The sequence below is a fragment of the Lepidothrix coronata genome, unplaced genomic scaffold, assembly GCF_001604755.1.
Source record: "Lepidothrix coronata isolate B3197 unplaced genomic scaffold, Lepidothrix_coronata-1.0 Scaffold47, whole genome shotgun sequence".
NCBI classification, from domain to species: domain Eukaryota; kingdom Metazoa; phylum Chordata; class Aves; order Passeriformes; family Pipridae; genus Lepidothrix; species Lepidothrix coronata.
Window position 1 is genome coordinate 5,571,506 of NW_016690227.1, and position 12,679 is coordinate 5,584,184.

Below are 12,679 nucleotides of genomic sequence, written 5' to 3' on the forward strand. Positions count from 1 at the left end.
TATATATATATATATAAAAAGCAGAGAAAGGCACAACCCAGATGACTTTAGGAAGGCAGTGCCAAACCCGTCAGATTTCCACTTCTGTTGCCACCCAAGTGATGGTGTGAACTGGTATAATCACCAATTCAGAGAAAGTACTGATAAGCTACAGAACTGGGATAGGACAGATGGTAAATGCCCAAGAACAATAAAGTGGAGATGAAGACCCCTTCTCTCCTTTAATTGCTAGAAAGCTTCTCCAAAGAGAACAACTGGTTTTTCCCTCACTTCAGGACAGGCACTAAGGTGCTGGAGCGAGTCCGGAGAAGGGCAACAAAATTGGTGAGGCGTCTAGAGGGTAAGTCCCATGAGGAACGGCTGAGGGAACTTGGGTTATTTAGCCTTGAGAAGAGGAGGCTCAGAGGTGATCTTATCACTCTCTATAACTACCTGAAAGGAGGTTGCAGCAAGGTGGGAGTCAGCCACTTCTCCCATGCCACTAGCTATAGGACAAGAGGAAATAGCCTCAAGCTGCACCAGGGGAGGTTTAAGTTGGGCATTTGGAGGAATTTCTTCATAGAAAAGGTGGTTAAGAATTGGAAGGAACTGCCCAGGGAGATGGTAAAGTCACTATCCCTGGAGGTGTTCAAGAAATAACTGGACATGGCACTCAGTGCCATGGTCTATTTGACACGGTGGTGATAGGTCAAAGGTTGGACCTGATCTTGGAGGTCTTTTCCAGTCTATATGATTCTGTGATTCTGTAACTTGATACCAAAAATTTTAAAAAGGTGGGGAGGGGGAAATAATGCAGGTATTATTGTATATCAAATGTGGCTTTGGTTAAAGAGAATTACTTTTGTGTGTATAGACAAAGAGCTGTCTGGAGATTAAGCTGAGTGAGACTTTTGGATCTGCAGACCTACTTCCTACATCAGTTTCTTGGGTGATCTTGAGCAAGTCTTTCTGCTTTCTTGTACCACAGTTGCCTGTTTGCAAACTAAGGGGAAAAAAACCAGTCTCTCTCCTCTTCTGTCACCATTTACCTCAAAATATTGAGTGTTGAGGGAATGCTAAGCTATTTGAGTCAAGAATTGATCATCAATCTCCCATATGAATAACTGACATGGTAGAGGATGACCTCTACCATATTTGAATTTAATCAAGGTAGAGATTTTGGCAATAGTGATTTAAAATAGCTTCTCTCACTGAAACACAAACCCTAACAATGCCAAAACTGCATAAGATTCAGTAATTACTTAGTAATAGCTTTTGGAAAATCTACAGATTCCTCCAATACTTTAAATTCTTTAAGCTGAAGAAAGAAGCATATCCTTGATTTTGATGGAACTTTTTCCTGTTACTGTGCAAAATCCCCCTTGAAAACTGGGATCTCAACCCCTATCTCTGCAACACTCTGTGGCTCCCAGACACTCCCACACTGCTTCATGAGGCTAAATACTCCCTGTATTCTTCCTTGCTCAAATCAACTCAAATATTGTACAGGAACAAGGAAATGAAAGTATTTTCAGATAATGCATACAGTTGCACATTCATTTGTCATGTGCTATTGCTTTCTTTCTGGGTTATGGTAATAATAAGGAGCTTTCATTTAAATTAATTATTATAATTTATAATATCTCTTGCTTCAGCTATCCTGCAGAAAGAAACCTCTTCTTGGTTCAGATGAAACCAAGATGAAACTTTCTTCTATTAGATGAAAGATAAGGAGAGCAGACGAAAAGGATATTAGTACATATTTGGTACTGGCAACACATCTCCATGCATTTTGGGAGACAATCCTTTGCATAACATCTGCACAGATTTCAGTGCAAAAGTTAAATGGAACAGCCCACCTCTTATAGCATGTCCAAACTACAGTGGTACATAAACAAAAAAATACTGTCTGACAACTAAACACAAGTTATCAAAAGAAATCAGAAACCACTTACAGCAGTATAGACTCTTTAGCTTTGTGCATATAGAATAGACCATAAAACTGAAGTGACCTTTTCTCATTAAGGATGTGGATCCTTCCTGATTTACACACACAGATTTCCAGCTATTATCAAATAATCACAGAATATGCTCAGTTGGAAGGGACCCACAAGGATCGTTGAGTCCAACTCCTGGCCCTGCACAGGACCATACCTAGAAGTCACACCATGTGCCTGAGAGCATCGTCTGCACACTTCTTGAACTCTGTCAGCCTTGTTGCTGTGACCACTTCCCTGGGGAGCCTGTTCCAGCACACAACCACACTCTGGGTGAAAAACCTTTTTCTAATATCCAACCTAAACTCCCCTGACACAGCTTCAGACCATTCCCTTGGGTTCTGTCACTGGTCACCACAGAGAAGAGATCAGTGCCTGCTCCTCCTCTTCCCCTCATGAGGAAGTTTTAACTGCAATGAGGTCTCCCCTCAGCCTCCTCTTCTCCAGGCTTCCTGGCAGTATCACGAGTCTGTGCAATTACTAAAGTAAGAAAACTTCACAGGTAACCAGGTAACTTCTCCAAATGCTGAACAGGAAAGGGTTTGGAGAGGTTTTCTTGAATCCACAAGTGTTTGTGATTTTTTTTTTCCATTTTTCACAAAGGATAAACCCAAAAACACCAGGAGATATAAAAGGAAATCCCAGAAGAGCTAAAACCCCATTACAAAATGAACCACAGCGTTCATTATGCAAGTTTGAGACTGGAAGTTTGAGACCAGTATCACACAATCTAGGTGAGAGAGACAGAGAAAATGTGCATCTATTTTCTTTCTCCACTTTGTACTTCTTTCCCATATAACTAATATTACTTGGATAAAAGAGGTATTTTAGGGACCAAGTCTCTTGACCAATGGTTAGTGGCATCTTCAGGGGAAAAAATGAGATTTCAAACCCTTGGCTCAAATCAGATACAAAAGACTACTTAGGAAAATATATTTGGGGGCATCCACTAGACATGCACACATAGGATCTACCTGATATTTTTTACTTCATACATTTCTTTCCCTCTGATTATCCAACCCAGACTCTCTGTTGCTGCTGTAACTTCTTTGTCCTGTTGTTACAAGCAAATCATCACAGTAAAAACTCACAGATGACCAGAAAGCCAAACCACAGTGATAATTTTAGCCTCTTGGGGGAATAGGGAGTAACTTGATGCCATGACACAACCTCTGGTAGCACCTCTACCTCAAGCTCCTGCTGAGGATACTGTCTAACTTCAAACCAGTATGACTACTGGGAAGAGGTCTCAGAGACCTTTGGCACAGGGAAAAACAGATACTGAATTTCCCAGTTGCAGTTGAAATAGAGCCAAGTAACTACTACCAGTGGGGAAAAAAGTGAGCAGGCTCCTGCTATGAAGCATTCCCCCTCTCAGGAGCCAAGCCAGCCCATCAAGCAAAATGCCCATTTGAGCCCAAACAAGTGCAAACAAGTGCAAACAAGAAGCTTTCAAAAATGAAAAGCAAGACACCGCAAGTCTTCTAATATTTACAGAGCCCATGTTGGGTTTTCTCTTGGGAGCAGAAGTCACAGCTGTAGACTTTGACACCCACAGTCTCACAATTTTAATTTCATGGTCAATGCAAGCACCATTCCTCATGTACACAAGAGAGAGATAAGCCTTTGCACAGACATAAGATACAGACCCAGGTGCAGAACCCTGAAGTCCCATGGAGGCACAAAAAGCAGGAATCTTAAATTCTGTTTTGAGGTTTGAGTTTCTTTTGTTATTACTTGGTTAGTAGTTTATTGAACGCAGAGTATTTTTTTAATGTTTGCTGCCATTACAAAATTCTCATGTCCACAGTAGCCTTGTCAAATTTTTTCAAGGCAGGAAATGTGCAAGAAGCTAGAGGCTGCTGCTTTCCAGCAGCTCTTCAGAAGACGATTTCATATAGGTGTTTTTAACTGGAAAATATGTCATGAAGTAAAGCATCTGACAGTGAAATTCGTGAAGAGAGGCTGAGGAGTTAGGTAAAACCCATGCAGTCTATGAAATGAGAAAATAACATTTAGAATAGAAAACAAGCAAGAAAAAAAATAAGATCACAGAAAACAGTGATGAATGGGAGTATGTCTTTTCTCCTTAAAGTGTAATTCTTCCCTGGGTAGTAATAGTATGCGATCAGTCTTATCCTGTGTCATGATGTTAGAGGATAGAAAAGAATGTCCAAAGTCCTAAAATGTGGAGCTCAGCAGCAAGAGGATGTGAAAATGGCTGAGAAACTTCTCAACCAGAATTTCTTGGAAAACTTAAAAGGTGTGCTAGTGGAATGGAGAAAAGTATAACCAATAAAAATAAAATCATGGCAGCCACATAGCAGTATAAGAACCCTCTGGGGTTTCAAAATTATTTTGGGGCGTCTCATCTCAGTCTGCTCCACAGAAATAAAATTGCATATGTAAAGACCAAAGAGTTTTCTTTCTCAGTAGCCTACCACCCACAGGTTTGAATTTGTTGTTGGTATTTTTTCTCTTCACATTACCAGCCTCCTAGGCACATCACAGGCACTACACAGGTATAAAAGAGCACAAAAATAGGGTTCTGCATGCAATGCTGCTCTGCTCTGCCTTTCAAAGTTTTTTCCTGTAGCCATACCACTTGCCCACAGTAGCAGAACAAAAACATAATAACCCCTTTGCATTGTTATTAAATCAGCAGATAAACCTGTAAGAACATATCTAGAGAAGAGAGCCTGAGGAAAAAGAAAGAATCATTTATTCAAGAAATGTAGAAAATATATGATTAAATTTGCTAGAACCCTATTTCCAGTCTATTAATCATTTTGGACGGGTACAAACTGCTGCTGGGACCCAGAAGAAAGTACACAGACCCACTGTTTAATTTTGCATCTGACTAGCAGTTCTCCTTTCCTGACTTGCATCCATTTCTCTGTTCTTAGTTTTATTTCAGAGAACTCAGCTATATGATTTGGTGGTCATTTTTATCAACAGCCTTAGCTTACTATATCCACCGCAGGTAGCTTATGTAATTTATGTTTTTAATTTTTCTGCAAAGCACCTAGTACAATGGTGAGAGGCTCCATTTAAAATTACCTACATAAATAAGAAAATATAACACCATTAGCATATAACAGATCGTGTTCAACAAACTTAAACACTCTAAGTTCAGAAAGTTTAGTGGCAGTATGACTATCAATGCACTGGAGGAAGATGCATTCATTTTCTAATAGGTCTAATAGACCTTAATACGTTGCATAACACAATAATAATCTCCTCACGATTTTCTAGGAAGAATTTAAGATTCTTATTTTCTTCTTTACATTGTATCAGTAGCATCACAATTCCTTGTGCTAGACCCAAGAACTTTGGAGCCAAAAGCCATCTACCACAACTTCTCCAACACCATTAAGAGTGGGAATAATGTTTAAGACTAGTTTAGAACAGTATGTCCAGATGTAAAGCCTTCTGAAAGCTGTTCTCTACCAAGTCATACCCAGGATTCTGGACTCTCCAGCCCCACATCCACAAGTCAGTGCAAGTTTCAAGCAGTTTGAGCATCCACTCAGAGCACTGACAGAAGGCCATGTTCCAGGGGAGTACTTGCCATCTTACAGACCCACTTTCAGAGACAGGACCCCAGCCTAGCAGGGACCTTAGGCATGCCACATGCTATAGGCATTATTATGAGCTGCTCTGAGTCTGGAAGCAGTGGTTTGACCACCTCCCTTTGCCTGCCCTGCTGCCTGCACAAAACTACCCGTCTTTGCCACAGCTGACACTGAGTGCGTATGTGACTACACTGCTTCAGCACCATATCCAGCATATGGACTTGAAACAACTGTCAGCAGCTCCAGTCTGTTGGCTACAGTACCATGAGTGTACCTCTGGAAAAGGCCTGGAAGGAGACCATGGGAAATAGTAACAGCACGTGACCAAAGCTGGTAGAGCATTATTTATGTCACAACTCATCCCATGGCTCCCTTAAAAGCCACTGCAAACACAGAATGCCCCACCAGGTAAGTCTGCTGACCTGTGTTCACCAAATAATGTTTTGCTGTTTTTTCTTTTCCCTTCTAGAAAATGGTACTGACCTGTAGGTTACGCAGAATAAATCACCAGGGTGATTCTTTCACTGTGGTAGTAAAAACAAGCTTAGCAACATTTATATTTTGCTGTGATTAAACCTTCCCACAGAACTCCCATTCACAAATTTTAAATGACTTACAATATGCTACGCACCTCAGTAATTATATTCTAAGTCATCAAGTTCACACACACTCTCCTTTTGTAGCAACCCACGTGTGCTTGAGAGAAATTACTTCTGAACATGCTTAATTTTAAAGTCTTCATTTTACATACTGTATGTAATCAAACTTTTTATTAAACATTGCCAAGCAATCTGTCTCATTTAAAATGAGCTGCTAGAAGAGGTAAAGGTCCATTAAGCTGTTAATTGCATGCTATAACTCTGAATTCTTAAAAAGTTATGTTGAATATTGTTTTCCCAAATGCTTAATTCCATATTTACCTAAGTCTACTATCATAGTTACTGTATTGGTCAGGTATACGCTAAGAAATCAACATAGCCACATCAGAAAAATTCTCTCAGGTAGGAAGAGGGAACGAAAAGAGAGAATTTAATTTCCATTTCTCTTGTTTGAGTTTGATACAGGGACTTTCACAATACAGGTACAAAGCACAAACCTACTAATGCAGAAATACAAGTACACCCTAAAGGCAAAGTGCTTCTGCTACAGTAATGGCTTAAGTGATTTGATAGCTCAAATTCATTGCAAGTAAACCTCAATTAGACTTGAAAATGAAAGTCAAGCAAGTGTCATAGAAAATATTATATGCCACTGTTTTTAAATTACTTATAATAGAGGTGCAAAAATACTTTAGGCTGTGAAAATAAAATTGAGATGGCTCCAAAACACATAAACCATATATAAACATTTTCAAAAAGATTGGTACCTCTTATATATGCCTCTGAAATAGTTTGAATGCAGGTATTTGTATGCAAAAAACCTTTCATTAAAACATTTAAATTTGACTATTCCAAGCTCAAGAAACAGCAACTCTTTTTTACATAGTAGCTAATTAACTAGACCTTACTTCATATCATGTACCCTTGTCAAATAAAATTGTATTTCTCATCCCTTAAAGACTTTATATCTACCTTTGTTTTAGTTTGTAGTAACTTCAATCATATGGTAATGAAAGTAGACACAGAGGAAATGAATTAAGTACATATTAATTTCTCTAAAAGACTTGTAACTCAAAGCACAGTATTAGATGAATGTTGATGTTTATTTTTCCTATTTTTGCCCCCCTATTAAATTAGCTGTGCAGATCTTCTCACTACAGTGAGAATCAAGTAATTAGCACTGGTATGGGCAAATTCATTATGTCTTGTAGAAGACTCTCTCCTTCCAGCCTTATGACCTGTCTATAGGAAGGAACATCAGCCAACATCTTATCAAGGCCATGCACTTAAAAACGGCAGGGAACCTTCCCAGCAAGAATTTGTGGTCACACCCTTTCCACTTCAGAAGGCCTGTGACAGCTCTGAATTGCCAGGCAAGACTACTTCATGAACAGCAACATACTTCACTGCACTGTCCACAAGGGACAACCAAAACCACCAGCTACTCAGCAGAAACACCAGAATCCAGGTGCTTTAGCAATTGATACTTGTGTGCTTACAGCTCTGATGTTCATGAGTCACAACAAGGAAAAAGGTTACCTTAGCTCTTTTTCACACAATTTTTAAAAAATAACCACAGAAATCAAAAGGGCCCCAAATTTACAAAATAAAACAGCATGAGTATTTTGATAAGTACAAACAGCCTTGAAATATATCAGCATGATCTTTCAAATTACAATAGCTGTTCAGGGCCCGAGACTTCAGATCAGGAGAATTAAATTTCCAAAATTGAGTGGTGTGTGTGCTTATTTAATTAAAAGCAGGCAGAATTTCATTTGCACTTCACTGTTAAGAATGCCACCTATAATACCACATTTTGGCAGTGCAGCTTAAGTCTAATTTATACTAAAAGCATACTTCATCAAACTCATTCTGAAGTTCATTACAAACGCTAAACACCAGTACTATTTGCTATAGTGATCCCATCCCATTTGGATGTTTAAATAGGCAAACACAGTCAGATAAACTCGCAGTGGTTTGTGAATGTTCTATGGCTTTTTCAGTTGAAGCCTTTTGTATCTGAACTGCAACTGTGAGCTACATGATGTATCCACGATTTTAGATTTTCACAGGTATAGCTCAAGGCATTGAAAAACTATCTTGCTTGTACCTATGCCTATAAAGTAAATTAATTTATTTTATTTTATTTTTCTCTCACAAATGAAGCAGCATGTTATACTAATAACTGGGCTACATCCCACACAAGGGTTTTCCACTGACTGACAGAAAGTTACCCTTGTACACCTCCTTCAGACAATGCATATGGCCCAGACCATGCCCTGTAAGGCTGGCACATGTAAGGCTGGTAAAACTTTCTCCCACACAAAGGAGAGAGAAGGAGACTTGAATGCAAGCAACAGCATCCTATTTACTGTGACACCCACTCAAGACAGCTGACAAGTGTTACTGGAATGTCAGAGGCCTCTCTCTTTCTTCTAAGCAACTATGTCAGCCCTGTAGGAGGGAGGAGAGGCACTGCTGCTACCTATTTTGGCTCAGGCAAGTTTGATTAACCAAACTATACCATGGTTGTTTAGGTTTCTTCCTTAGCTGAGGTAACCTATTGCTGACAGATTTGCAAACTCCTTTCAATCTACTACAGCAGCACATTTAACTCATCACAATCAAACACAGGTGGTTTGTGCTGGAGTCATGGACAATAATGCAGAAATTACGTGCTTGTAGCACACTATTTACATAGGAGGAATATAACCAAGAAGGGTTAGAAGATCTGTTTTAATCCAGGCTCAGTCACTGCCTTTGTACACTGTCTCAGCCACAACACTTCAGAGGTCTGTACAGTTTCAAAGCATGGCAACACCCGAAGTGCTAAAAATGAATGCAAATAACAATCAAGTGGTCAAAATCATCCATAAATACTTTTTGCAGGGAAGGAAACATTTCCCAAGTATGTTACTGAAAACCTCCATTGTACTGTATACGATATTTATGGAGTTCACATTAAACATTTTGGCACAATTAAAGTTCTACATATATGGCAGGCTGTTCAGTCCTTGGAAGGCCAGACAGGTACTTTCCAAATAAGCTGGTACAAGGAGACTTAAGGGTTTGGAGTGTCTCAGTGTGGGACTAAAGGCTTTCCAGCCCTGAGAGACGAGCAGGGCAGCTATTTTCTAACAGACCATTTTGGACTCTCATTTTCACCTTCCACAGAAAGACAGATCTGTGTGAAATAAAACAACCTTCAGCTTTTATGAATTTACAGCAAGAGTGTAAGCATCTTGAGACAGCTCTTACTGGCAGGCAGATTGCTTTCTCCTATTGCAAGTTAGCATGGACAGTCATTGAACTGGAAGTTTCACAGTCAGCTCACCAGAGAGTCAGGCTCCTAAAAGAAGACTGAATTGGACACCACACAGGATTTTGGCACCAGGATTTTTGAACGAATAGGTCAGTGAAATTTTTCTTAGCAGGGCAAAAATTAACTAGTATTGTGCCTCACACCTCTGCTGCAGTGTTTCCCTTGTTAGCTCAAAAGCTTCAGCATTATATTCCAGAGGTCAGTTTTAGTATTGTTCATCATCTTTCATCTTTTTGTGGTTTTGTTTTTGTTTGTTTGTTTGGTTTGGTTTTGTTTTGTTTTTAAGTCCTGCAAGACAACACCGTTTTCATACATAGTTTATCACAAGTCAGAAATATCTGTGAACATTAACAGAGTTACTAAGAAGTGACTCATGTCTCTAAAACCTCCTCTATCACATGAAAGGTATTTGCAAAAAAAAATTTATTGAAATACTAAACACCTTTAAAAGAGTAAAGGCAGACAAACTAGAAGTGGTAAGAGGATGGCTGAGTGTTGAAGAGCTCTTATGAGCACCATGGTTGTGATCACTGGATTCATTACAAGCCTAGGGATTCTCCATAAAATCCAAAGCATATACATCTTACTCCTCTAAACAGTCTCACCATCCAAAAGCTTACAATAAATTCTAAATTATTAGCAACACATTATTGAGCTGGCACTCAGTAATATCAGTGATGCAATTTTCTTCTGCCTTGACACATATCAAATATAGTAATAAAATCTAGCAAATTAAACCTGGATTCACTAGTTGGTATTAACCTTAATATAAAGGAGACAGTTCTATTCAGTCTTCCCTCATTATCCTTCACATTCCTGTATCTTACCATGACTTGTGCTGCTTCTTAAAGGCACCCTTTAATTTCAAGGACATCATCTTTGCTTACAACGTTCAAATTAGAAATAAGGTTTAAAACAGGTAAGAAACTTGAATCAATGAAATAAGCAGAGAAATGAAAGAATAATGAAAGATAGAAGGAACTCACACATATTGCCAGCATATATTACAAAGGTCCATCTGAGTTTTAGGTACTTATTTGCTATAATTTCAAACTACCAAGGAAAGTTAGTGTATTTAGCTTGAAAGAACTAGATGTTTAAAGTGATAAAGTTAATAAAATCATTTTCTCTCCTATAAGTCAATGTGATCTCATTAAACAATAACCCTCTCTACAAAATCTCAGAATCTCCTTTAATTTTTGCTCCATTCATATAAGTATGTATGTATGGCCAGACTTCGCGAGCGAAGATTTGGGAAAGGTCATTAACCCTTCGAGCCTGCGCAGTGGATTTTTTAGGTGAGACACAGCGTGCGCTGAACTGAGCCCACCCTTTAATCCTGAGGTTCATCTGCCGGGGCCGAGCAAGCTTGGACAGTGGCAGTGAGGGTCTCAGGACGTAGGTTTGTTTAGAGTGACCTTCTCTTAGATGGATTGCCTCACAGGGCTGACGAGCTCCATCTGCCCGGGGGGCCGGGAATCGAACCCGGGTCGCAGCGGTGAGAGTCCTGCACCCTAACCACTAGACCACCAGAGGCCCCATTCATATAAGTATCAACCAGTTTATGGACCACATTATCACTTTCAGCATAGCATGAAATTTCATAACAAAAACAAACAAGAAAGATCATGTTCCAATAAATTTATTACATTCTAGCAGAATCTTCAGAAATATGTGCTTTCTTTCTTACTAGAAATCCATTGTGCCTACAGATTTCCTCTATTCATTTGAAATGCTTGTGCCATTCCCTTAGCTTTATAATATTTTTGTTTTCTCATAGCACCCAGAATATTTGATGAAGTCACATCACCATTTCAAGAATCTTTTATGCTGTCTCAATTACCATACACTCAAGTGCCATACCGCAGGACTTAATTCAACAACCCCATTCTATTTTGGCTACACATTTCAGAAAGATTAGGGTAATCCAGATCAAACCCAGAGACAGATTGGGGCGGTGGATGAAGAATGCACCTTGGAAGTAGAATCTAGAGGAGTTTATCTTGTTCAACCTATGAAAACAGGAGAATGGTAAAGGACTCCTCTACACAAATGCATCAGAAGGGGTTAATGGTAGAAAAGACCACAAAAGCCTATAGGCAACATAAAATTTTGGTGTAGGAACAGAAGGATACTAGCTTCTCAAGAATTCCCATACACTTGAACCATACCAGCTGGGATACATTTCTGACCCAGCTGTCCTGAAACCAGGCCCCCTAACACCCTTACTGGGCCCACACACACTTGTTTCATCCCCGCTGGAGTTAAGGTGGCTGGTTTACACCACATCATCACCTGTCATCTGCCACCTACCATCAGTCACCTGCCATCCTTCTGCAGTTCCCCTTCTCAGTTTCTTCTGCTTAACTCTACTGCTGCAATGCTCCCACCAGCTCTGCTCCCTCTGGTGTTTAACACGATCTCTGAGCAGTCCGAAAGCCATGCAGCTGACTGCTTTTTTGCCATAGAAAAGTTTTCATTAGGGCAGCAATGACCTCACTAACAGGCTGTTATATATATAATGGACACTCAGCCTGTGGCTAAGTGCTGTCTCAGTGCTGGGGGGCGGGAGTGTGTGTGGGGGGGGTGGAGGAAAAAAGAAAACAACTCTTAAAAGACATGGGATATTAACTGAGAATTCAAGCAAGATAGCAGGCTGCAGAGGGCAGAGAAAAAAAAAAGTTTTAGGACTACAGCATCTAGTATTGCTGCTGTAAATAACCTGCTCATTAGAGAAAGAGAGCTGACAACATGCATTATCACTTGACAAAGCAAATATATTTGCTCTGCCTGTAAGAAGACTGGCTGAGCTACAGATAGCCTGGAACAATGCACAGAGGAAATGGCATTATCAGAGATGAGAAGGCAGCCACATTTACACTTGATGTAACAGGGATAGAAGATAATTCTAAGGCTACATCACAACTGAGAGGAAAAAAAAAGTGATGAAATCACTCAAACACAGAGTCAACTGCCCCAAAGTTACTATTACTTGCAGATCATATCTGCTTCTGGAGAAAAAACCCAGAAGATCCTGAATACATTGCTATATTCAGGAAGTTAGAAGTTCACCAGCGGTTAAAAACAAATATACTCAAAATTCAAATAATACATCATGAACTAACTATCCCCCTTATATAGTGTTATATAAGTAACACTAACAGCTATTCACTTAGGTCAAGTTCATAATAAAACTACTTCAGTGGA

General features: G+C 39.6%; 1 protein-coding gene across 3 annotated transcripts in view; it reads right to left on the bottom strand.

The window, feature by feature from the left end:
- Positions 1 to 12,679, bottom strand: part of MOCOS (molybdenum cofactor sulfurase) — a 215,894-nt gene that overhangs the window by 167,414 nt on the left and 35,801 nt on the right. The window lies entirely within an intron of this gene.